This window comes from Cupressus sempervirens, chromosome 1, assembly GCF_028749045.1.
Source record: "Cupressus sempervirens isolate cs-2001-9-10 chromosome 1, ASM2874904v1, whole genome shotgun sequence".
Classification (NCBI taxonomy): Eukaryota; Viridiplantae; Streptophyta; class Pinopsida; order Cupressales; family Cupressaceae; genus Cupressus; species Cupressus sempervirens.
The window spans coordinates 518,004,154-518,015,757 of NC_143118.1; the positions used below are offsets into that span (position 1 = coordinate 518,004,154).

At 36.6% G+C, this 11,604-nt stretch overlaps 1 pseudogene; it reads left to right on the forward strand.

The window, feature by feature from the left end:
- The first annotated feature begins 1,155 nt into the window (after nt 1-1,155).
- LOC149578507 (UDP-glucuronic acid decarboxylase 5-like) lies at nt 1,156-10,929 on the forward strand (annotated as a pseudogene).
- Nucleotides 10,930-11,604: the final 675 nt, after the last annotated feature.

Sequence of the window (11,604 nt, forward strand, 5' to 3'; positions counted from 1 at the left end):
TGTTGACCATCTAAGCTCAGTAGACTCTGTCTGATAATTGATATGACATTTGTGTAACATCAAAGACAACACACAATTGATCAATTGTATCCAATAAGAATAAAATTAATGTTAATGAGAATCACTAAAAACCAAAAGGAATGGGCAAGGAATGATGGTATGGTTATTTGAAAGTTTAAATGAAATATTTCTTTTAGGCAGTAACTACTCCTATAAAGATATTGAGGCCCAAAAGAACATGTAATTGTAATGACATAAAGACTCAATTAGGCTTAACAAAATCCTTTTATTTGTAGTATGCAATTTCTTATAGGATAAACTAGTAATGGATCTCGCAATTTTGATATCAAAATCTAATTGTTAATCTATTTTTACATATACTCCAAAAAAATCTCTGAGTTTGATTGAGAAAGAACGTGAAACTGGTTCAATGTCATTGTGTAGCACCTTTCTGCTTGGTAAACTTCACAGTTGACTTTCCCCACATTCTATAGCAATTTGAATAAAATAAATTCTAGGAAACAAAATGAATGCTAACTAAATAGAGCTCTTAGAACCTTTTCAAACATTTAATAAAGGTCTTTAGAACTTTATTATATCACTATATTTATTAGCATGCTAATAGAAACTTAAATGCATGCAATGGAAGAGGCATTTCAAGGATGGACCCTCTTGAACTATCCTGGATGGACCCTTTCTATAGGCATTTCTATTCACAATTTGGAGGAATCTTCAAGCTATGGAAAACTCAAAGTTGGTATTAGGTATAGCTATCTTTGACAATTTCTTAGTTGACCTTATCATCAATTACTTCCTACAACTACTTTGGATAGTTGGGACACAAGTAGTTTTTGGAGATTACATATATTCATTTTTCCATGACAATTATGGCCCAATGGGTTTGGTTAGAAAAAGGGCTTTTCTTTCTTTGTGATATTTTTAGTCAAAGTATAAGTCTTCTACCCCATGCTTGGCTACTACATTGTGTTGATTGATTCTTGTAAGACTCTAGTGTATGGCTCCCAAAACTTAGTTTTAGTCCTTTAGACCGTGACCAATTAATTTGCATTATCAAGAATGTAAAAAGATTGATCCTCAATTATGTATATCCGATGAGCTTGCAATGTACACATTGGAATTGCATGATCACAAACAATGAAGACTAATGTAATTGGCACATTGAATAAGATGGGTCTTGCTAAGTGAGTTGGAGCAAGGTTAGTTATTATATACCCTGATAGTGACCTTTCCCAGAATTTCATTTTACAAGTTGTATATGCAGATCCTTAACACTGTCTGATTGTTAAAAGCTAAGAAGATTCTTATCTATAGAATTTAGTTGACCTCAACCTCTAAAGTCTATGGTGATCCTATTGATCATCCACAAAAGAAGGAATATTGGGGCAATGTCAACCCAATCGGTAAGCACTACTTGCACTGTTGGATTCAAGACAGTCCATCAAGTTCTCTTAGTTTTTGCTAAATATTTTTTGATTTGGACATGAGTAAGAAGTTGTTATGATGAAGGAAAGCGTGTTGCAGAAACTTTGATGTTTCACTATCATAGGCAGCATGGTTTAGGTCTACTTCAATGCTATCACTTTCACATTCTACATTTTAAAAATTCTTTTGGGTTATGTTGCTAATGCAACTTAAGACCATATATTTCTATGCATTTGAAAATATATACTTTCTTGTTTGTGATTTAGAGATCTGCATTGCTCAAATATTCAATACATATGGTCCACACATGAACATTGGTGATGGACATGTTGTTAGCAATTTCATTGCCCAAGCATTGAGATATTTGTTATTTTAGTTCAAATTTATTTTGGGGCAAGCTGTTTGATATTTTCTACACTAACTTCTCATAAACTGGTTGAATTCTCCCAATATTGTGAATGGTGACTTCTTTGGAAAAAGTTGTCTATTGATATATATAATTCAAAAGTTGAAGGTTCAAAAACATGTTGGATTGCCTTAGTTTATCTCAATTTTATAAAAAAATGTTTTAGATTATGGTAAAACTAGGTTTTGAAGGGACCCTGAAACCCTTTAACAAAAAGCAGAAAGATAAAGCATTACAACCCAACACGAAAAAGAAACCTACAACAAACTGTAGAACAACATCACAATCAGGTTTTACAGGGACCTAAAACCACTAGAAAAGTCCAAAAACAAACTAACCCAGGTTTTACAGGGACTTGGAACGACTAACAATCTAAACGAGAAAAACCAAAAACTAGGACTAGAGACCCCAACCAGTAACCAACACCAGACAGGAACAAAACTAGAGAACTTGACCCAGAGCCACTATTGTAGCTCTAAGATCATTTTAGCAGCTTCCTTACCAATTGCTACAGTCTCTTGAATGGTATCAACAACCGAAGCAACATCAACTTTCATTGCACTCTTCCTCGAGCTCTGCCTTGTTCTTTTGCTCGGACCCTCAACCAACATGATCTCTTCATTAGCCCTTTTGCCCAGGCTTGCAGTGGCCGCACATATACTCAAGGTGACCTGCTCCATCTTAGTGCCACTCTCCTTGATTAACATTGTGAGGTTCTACTCATAGTTGTTAAGTTTGTTAGGGATGTCTCCCATCTGCCCTTCTAGTTGGCTAAGTTTGGCATTGATAGTATCCTAGTTTTGTTGCAGAATTTCCACCTTTTTCTTCAAACCCATCATTTCATTATAGATCCAGGAATCTACTTTGAGCATGGTGTTGGCTTTAACCTTTGTAGAATGTAGGAAGGTGAGCATGGTATCCCTCTGCATTGAATCACTATCATCTTCAGCAGTCTTGTGTGAGGGGGAGCGAACATTGTCATTATTATCCTCCATTTCTGTTTGATCCTCCTTTCGAGCCCCGACAGAGTCCTTTATGTGAGCAGAGTCCTTCCTTTTTTCTTCCTCTATCCCCTTGATAGGAGAAGCAGTCTTAGCCGTATGGTCCTCCTTACTCTTCTCAACAGGGTTCCCAACAGTGTTATCTTCCGCTTTATCACCCCCACTAGATATAGCCTGGTTACCCTCATTAATAGATTTACTCTGTTCAGAATTACCTTCACTATTGGCTTCCTCTTTCCCTTTTTCATTATTACCTTCAGTCTCCTGGTACCTATCCAAATTGGAGCTTAAATCCCTGGCGTTAGTATCATCCTCATCCTCAGGGTTAATATTCTCACGGCTTTTCGATTTCTCGGTCTCAGATTCCTCATCCTCATATTTTTGAGAAGCTAAGGGTTTCAAATTTAGGGCTTTATCTTTACCTTTAACAGATTCACCCTTCTTACTCTTAATGGAGTCCTTCTTCTTGTCCTTAGAGGGAGTAGAGGCAATGTGTTTATTTTTACAATACCCCTCAATAAGAAGAATCAACCCTTCATGTAAAATAGGTCTGGACTCCTTCTTATGGGCTTCTAAACTATGAAGTAAAGAAAACTGCAAAAAAGAAGGGGAAAGATATTCTCTCTTTATGTCTAAAGTGATTTAAAAAAATAAAGTGGCATTTATGAACTCTTTTACTTCTTCCATCAAGTATGAAATACTCACGGATACAACAAAGAACATCCCTCCAGATCTCCTTTATCTGATGCACATCGAAGAAATCACCACTCTTTTCCAATTGCTTCTCCTCATCTCCTATTTTCAAAAAAAATTTGTAGGCTGCATTTGAAATACTGGTTTGCTTGGTGAATTTTATGCCTGCCGTGGGGAGCCCCATGATCTCTGCAATAAAATCCTCCATAAGTTTCATAGTAACACCATGGAGAGTGACTTTGTCATTGGACCAATTCTTAAAGAAAGCCGTAGTGATGTGTGGTTTAAAACCATTGAGTCACTCCAGATAACAAGTCACATTTCCTTTTTGTAGAATTTTCCATACATCCTCACAAGCGTTCTAGGCATCACAATTTTTTGGTTCCTGCTTGTGCGGTTTTCCCCCCATCTATAGAGAATAGAGAACGCACTCAAACCAGAGTAACCAGATGCAAAGAATGAAAGGGTTAAAATGAAAACTATTTTTTGTCCCATCAAAAGAGACTCCCTTTTTTAGAGATACGTGCAAAAACCACATTGCATTCATTTGAGTGTATTTCCTTGGGGGAAGAAAATCTGGCAATAATATGATCACTCCACGAAATCATTAACTTTCTAATCTTTACAAATATTTCCCACTTGTGCATGGATGGATTCATAATGAATAATTTCTTTGAGATCAACTTGGTTAGTTAATTCATTGGTCCACCTCACCATTTGCCCCATTAGGACAGCATAGTTGGCTATCCAATCAGCAACACCGTTGGCCTCTTGAAAGGTATGGGATATGACAACTTTTTCAAATTTTTGAATAAGGTATTTGATCTCCTTGATTGTGGCCTCTATCGACCATGAGATAGAACTTTTATTATTTAGGATATTAACAATATTTAAAGAGTCACCTTCCAACCATAAATTCAGACACCCCAAATCTACGACAATTTTCATAGTATAAAGGGCAGCCATTGCTTCAGCAATGTGACTATTAGTTTGGCCTATAGGGATTGCTATAGCATCTTTAACATTTCCCATATGATCTCTCAACAAACCTCCACAACCCGCACTTCCTGGGTTGCCCTTAGCAGCACCATCAAAGTTTCCTTTTATCCAACCATTAGGGGGGGAACTCCAAGAGATGATCAATCTTGGGTTATCACTTTGAAGTTTAGTATTTTTAGAAAGCATTGGATTATCAATAGGAAAGGTTTGATCAGGGTTCTTCAGAGATCTAAAATTCTCCTTAAAAGCTCTAATAATATTCTGACCAAGCACCCATCCTGGAAGCTCTCTATTTCTAAAAATTCTATTATTTCTTTCTTTCCAAATACCCCACCAGAGATGAGGAAGAGTAATTTTCCATAGGAATTGAACATCAAAATTCTTAGAAGGGCATTTCTAGCTTTTAAAAGAAGATTCCACATTGTTTTGATGAACCCAGGTCAAGTTCCAATACATTAGGATCTTAGTCCAGACTTGCTGGGTATAAGAGCAGTTCAGAAATAGGTGGTCTCTATCTTCAAATCCATTCTTGCATAAAATACACCTATTCACCAAATTTATACCTCTTTTCTGCAAGTTATCAAGGGTCAGAATTTTATTTTAAAGCAAGACCCAAAAGAAGATGTTAATTTTAGGAATGAGACCCTTAGTCCAAGCCTCAGATCAAAAGGGAAGATTTTCCTTATCCTTAGAAACAAAGAATGAAGAAACTTTGAATTTCCCACTAGGATCAGTATACCAAATAATCTCATCCTCAAAAGAAGGGTGGAGAGAAACAACATTGAGAGATAATTGGATGCGATTGAAGCTTTGATCAATGTCCTTCAAGTTCACCCAAGAGTCGTTCTGCCAGTAATTACTAACAAGAGTGCCATATCTCTGCTTGCATAGGTCAACTTGTGTCATATCTTGAACATCTTCAATCAGGGGGTGATCCTTAAGCTAGACATCTTCCCAAAATCTCACCCTAATCCCATTACCAATTTTCCAAGAGCACCCTTCTCCAAGAATTTTCTTTGTTCCCTACACAGCTCCCCATATGGAGGAAGGACGAATAACATTAGAAGAAGAGAAGAAATCAGAAAGAGAAACATAATTAAGAAGGTACTTGTGTTTCCAAATGGTACTCTACTCTTTGTTTTCATGGAAAACATGCCATCCTTGTTTAGCTAGAAGAGATTTATTCATGCTTTTGATTGCCTGACCGGTTTACAAACTTGGTCCCAAGCAATTAAAGGCATTCTCTTTTTTTCCTCTGAACCAGTCCATAAAAAATTCCTTTGAATTTTGTCAATAGCCTCAGCAAATTTAGTGGGGATTTTAAAAAGACTTAAAGCATAAGTTGGTATACTTTGGAGAGAAGCTTTAAGAAGAATTAATTTACCAGCTTGGCTTAAAAGGTTCCCTTTCCAACCAACCATATTCTTGCTGAATTTGTTAATAAGGTCTTCCCAAAAGGAATCTAGAGCCTTCAAGCCTAAAGGAAAACCTAGATAGGAAGAAGGGAAAGAACCTATAGAACATCCAAGGATTTTGGCAATTTTATGTTGTCTAAGAATAGGGGTATTGAGAAAAAAACACAACACTTTTATTCCAGTTAACCAGTTGGCCTGAGGCAGAAGAATAAAGATTTATTGCTTGCTTCAAATTTTTGGCTTCCCTGACTTCAGATTTCCCCATAAAGATGGTATCATCAACAAATTGGCCATGAGAACATATAAGAGGATGGGAAGAGGGTTGCAATCCCTTAATAACTCCTTTATGCACCAGATCCCAAATGTACCTCCCCAAACAATCAGCCATAATAACAAAGAGGATGGGGGATAAAGGGTCCCCTTATCTCAATCCCCGAGAGGGATTAAAAAAATGAGAAGAGCTACCATTAACTAGGACAACAATAGAAGAAGTAGAGATCAAATGATGAATTAGTCCAACAACCTTGTTGTCAAAGCCAAAGGCAATCAAAATGGTTGAGAGAAAAGAGCAATAAACTCTGTCATAAGCCTTAGCAACGTCCACTTTCATTACAAATCCTTGATTGTTAGAACAAGATAAGGAATGAATATTCTCATTTTTAGAAATAAAAGAGTTGAGGATTTGTCTACTTGGAGTGAAGCCATTTTGTTGGTCAGCAATGATCAAAGGGGTCACCAGAAGCAATCTAGAAGTAAGAACTTTGGAGATAATTTTATAGAAAGAATTACTAAGACTGATCAGCCTAAACTGATCAGGTGAATTAGCTCCAATTTTCTTAGGAATCAAACACAGAAAGGTGGAATTGACTTCCTTCAGCATTTGTTTTGCCCCAAAGAATTCCTTCACCACATCACAAACATCTTTTCCAACAAGTTTCCAAAGTTTTTGAAAGAAAAACATGGAAAAGCCATCAGGACCAGGAGCTTTATCTCCTCCTAGAGAACAAACAACTTTGAAAATTTCATCATTCTTAGGAATTGAGCTTAACAATTTGTTTTGATCCTTTGAAACCAGAGTGAGGATCACTCTGAGGAGCTTATCCTGGTATTCCATATTGATGTTGGGGTCAGCTATCATTAGACCAGAGAAAAAAGTCACCATATCATCCATGATGTCCTTATCCTCCTCAATCTTCAAATCTCCATTCATAAGATGTCAAATTTGAGATTTGGCTCTATGCTTCAAAGTGGATAGAAGGAAAAATTTGGTATTTTTATCTCCTTTAGTCAGCCATATCAATCTTGATCTTTGCCTCCAGTAGATCTCTTCTTTAGTAATGATGTCATGGTATTGAGTCAGCTTTTCATTTTCTTCTAAAAGAAGGTCTTGGGTATATCCCTCCTTCTGAATTTTATCCTGGATTTTTTGGATATCCTCTTTCAATACAGATTTATCCTCAAAAATGTTCCCAAAGTAGTTTTTGTTCCAAATTTTGACTTTCTTTTTGACATTTTTAAGTTTAGAAGTCACTCTGAAGAGAGCAGTACCATCAATTTTGATGTTCCACCATTCTTCCATTTTTCTTTCAAACTGGGGGTGCTGCATCCACATCTTCTCAAATCTAAAAGGAAAATTCATCTTAGGACGAAGCTTATTAGCTGTGAAAATAAGAGGGAAATGATCAAAACCAATTTTTTGGTGGGCTTCCAACTTGCAGATGAAATCTTTTGTCCAATCAGGAGAGATAAGAGCACGGTCAAGCCTTTCCTGAATACAATCATTGCCAACTCTCTTATTACTCCAAGTAAATTGAATGCCATGAAGATTCATATCCATTAAGCCCTCTTTGTTTATAAACTCCCTTAGGTCCATTCTTCCTTCAAGCTGGGTAGCATTACCTCCCATTTTTTCATGGTCATAAAGAGGGACATTGAAGTCTCCCATGATTATCCACCATCCAGAGTAATCCATACTTTTAAAATTGGATATAAAGTCCCAAACCTTCTTCCTTTGGCTTTTCATGTTGGGCGCATATATATTCACAATGTACCAGTCCTCTTTTTGATCAGCACTAGTAATTTTAGCAATCATAAAGTATTTACTAGCACTCAAAATAGTCCCAGCAAAGCAATTTTTTTCCCATAGCATCAGGGTTCCCCCTGAAGCACCTTCTAAAATACTAGGATTTATAGAGTAATTTTTAAAAGCTTTTATCTGCTTTGCTTTCTCTTTGTTCATCTTAGTTTCCTGTAGCAGAAGAAAATCAGGTTTTTGTTCTCTAACAAAATTCCTAACAACATCTAGTTTATGGTAACTGTTCAACCCCCTAATATTCCAGGTAATAATTTTTATTTCCATATTTTAGGGGTATAATCCAGAATAGTTTCTTGACAACCATCAACAATATTCTGCAAGCTTTCTAACTCCCTGGTTTTCTTAGAAGATTTCCTTCCACATCCATCCGAAGACCCAACATCTAGTTTCACCTTGGACTGCTGGTCTATTTTTTTTCCAAGTTTTACCGGGGTTGAAGCTTTGGGATTCACTTTAGTATGAAAATATAATTTATTGCTTCGAGTCTCGACCCCATTTATGTTATTCTTTTTTTCAGTCCTTTTCCTTGAATTTGGTTTAGGCTTTGAGATTACTCCATCTTCTTTGACAACTTCTAGGACAGGAGGGTCCTTAATAAGGGTATCCTGGGAACATAAAGGGTCAAAAACTTGCATCTCCTTGGGTTGAGTTTCATCTTCCTCACTATGAGCTCTAGATTCAGCCAAGAATTCTCCTTCCTCAAGCTTAATCATCTCATCAAGATCACCCCATTTATCCTCCATCTTTTGATAAAGAACAATTTTCTTTGATAAATCTAGCAGGTCATCTATACCTTATTCAGGCAAGATGGGATCTAGTTGTAAGCCATTCACTTCTTTTTCAGAGTTCATATTCTCCGTCTTAGACAGGAGCCTAGCCCCATCCTTGAGAAGAAGCTCAGAGACATTATCCACAACTGCTGGTGGAGCTTTTGAGTTCTCATTCTCTTTCTTCTCTTTGAGATGAACATGTTTAGGTTTCCAAACCTTCTTTTGCTGAACCTTAGTCTTTTTCACTTCCTTCTCACTACTCAAGTGGTTTTTACTCTTGGAGGGGCAATTTTTAACCAAATGACCCTGTTTCTTACAAGCATAACAAGCATTAGGAAGATCTTCAAAAATGATTTCATGGGTTTTCTTACCAAGCTTGGAAATTAAATCCACCTTTTCTGGGAGATGATTTAGATCCACCACATTCACATACAGTCTAGCACTCTGGAGTTTGGATCTGGTCGTAGTAGCTTATCTAGAGCCACCAGTTCATCGAAAGAACTAGCGATACACTTAAAAATGTCTTCATGCCAGAATTCAAGAGGGAGTCCAAGAAGTCTGGCCCAAATCAGGGTAGTTAGGAAAAAGGAATTTGATAAAACCATATTAGGCTCCCATTTTTTGATTGTAAGACCAGGGACCTCCACAGAGAACCAGATTCATATCTTCCTTACAGTTAAAAATAAATAGAAAGAAACCATTCAGCATGGGAGCTATGTCCACCTCCCTACGTATAACCCATTTCCTCTTAACCATTTTCCTTAGAGAATCTAGATCTAGTCTTGCCCCCAAAAATTTGCCCACCAGTGTGAAATCCATGGAGGAAATAGAGAAATCCACTAAGGGGTCAGGGATAAAAACTTGGAACTCACCTTTCTCCCAACTAGTCTTAGAAGTCACTAGTGGGAAAGAAGATTTGCCAGTTGGTTTCCTGCCGAAAAGTGATGACCAGGTCTTATGTTCTGAAGACCCTACCTTCTCTCCAATAGAGGAATTAACTTTATTAGATTTCACATTATCTTTCTTTTCCTCTTTGTCCTGACCCGACACACGAGAAGCAAAGGCAGAATCCAAGGGCGGGTCATGAACCCCACAAAATGTGTCTGAAACATGTCCAGACTTACCATCATCCCCAACAACTATGAAACTCAACCCAACAATCTTCTCAGGTCCCCCCATAGTTCCTCCAGGGTCTGTACCTCCTGCTAGGTTCTCCCCAACTAGTTTCCCGCTTGAATGCAACCTTGCTAATTCAAAAACTGTTAGAGTGCCCAACATGTTACTTAATGCTTATCTATGTAGACATGTGACCATTATCATAATTATGCTTGATGGGCTGCCAAACAACCAATTCCTTTTTTCTCTATTCTCATACCTAATGCTTGGTTGTTGAAATGATCATTTGTGGAGTCTATCCCTTCTCAAGGAGTGATAAATAGGAATAGATTTGATATGGATTGCATGGTAATAAGCTTTTGATGTCACCTGTCACTCATTGAGATATTTTGTTCCTGTGTAAAGGATAATGACTTTTTTGTCTGTCCAAGCTTGAGATATTTTTATTCGATTCTTTGACTTGTTATGTTTTTGTTATTGGGTAATTGATTTCTTTTTTAAATTGTCCATTCTTATGCCTTCAAATTTTATTTTTACTTGCAGAGGTGAAGAATTGATAGTTCAAGCTCCTGGAACTCAGACTCACAATTTTTTCTATGTTTCAAACATGGTATTTGTAGCTTCTATTAGCTGGTAGTTGGAGGAATTTTATTGGAAACTAGACTTTTATAAGATGATGCTATAAAATTCCCTGATCTTGTGACACTTAGTAAAATCTTGAAAGAATGAATGCAGTTTAATGCTGAAAATGGAAAGTTGAGAAATTTTCTTTCAACACTCCAGATGATCCTAGAAAGAGGAAACCTGACATAACAAAGGCTAAAACACTTCTAGGATGGGAACCCAAGGTTTACATTCCTATTCTCCAAACTTGTTCTTTGTAGAAATGATTTTCAAAATTTGGTTTGAATTTTCTAATGGGGTATTTTAATTTCAAGTTACTCTATGTGAAGGCCTTCCCCTCATGGCTGAAGACTTTTGTAGTGGCTAAATGTACCAAAGAAATCATAAATTATTAGTCTTTGCATGGAGGAATAAAGGATCAATGGAAATGGGTGTCTATTAATTCATCAAGAGATTGAATTTTCTTATATGGGAACATCTATTAATTAAACACTCAAGATTTCAATTCTTTCTTTTGCGCTTCATAGATTTGTTGCACTAAGGTTTATATCTATATTATACTTAGGAAAAGGGCAATTTTTAAAAATTTATTAGCTTGGTTTTTGCCAATCGAGCTTTCATTTAGAGCTATAATTGGTCTAGATAAGGATTTTGAGAAAAAAAATATAGTTATGTATCAGGCTCATGGTTATTTTTGTTGCAATATCTCAATCTTTTGCTGCTAAATCCTAAGGGTATGTATGGCTTTCATTTAAAGCTTCCATTTTGATATAATAAAGCTAGTAATAAGAAGGACAATGTGGTGGAAGGGAAATGTCCATGGTGTACTAGGAAAGAGAGAGTGTCAGTTTAATAATAGCTTGGATTTTGAATCCTTCCTCTCTTGTATTTAGTGCAGATCATGTAGAGAATATAACTTATGCTATACCTTTGCCGAGGATAAATAATTCCTTTTCTTTTGGTAATAAGTTACACATCCAATATGGTTAGTTGGCTGGCTTGACCACCATAAATAGGATAGTGCCAGGAAGAAATCCCAGGT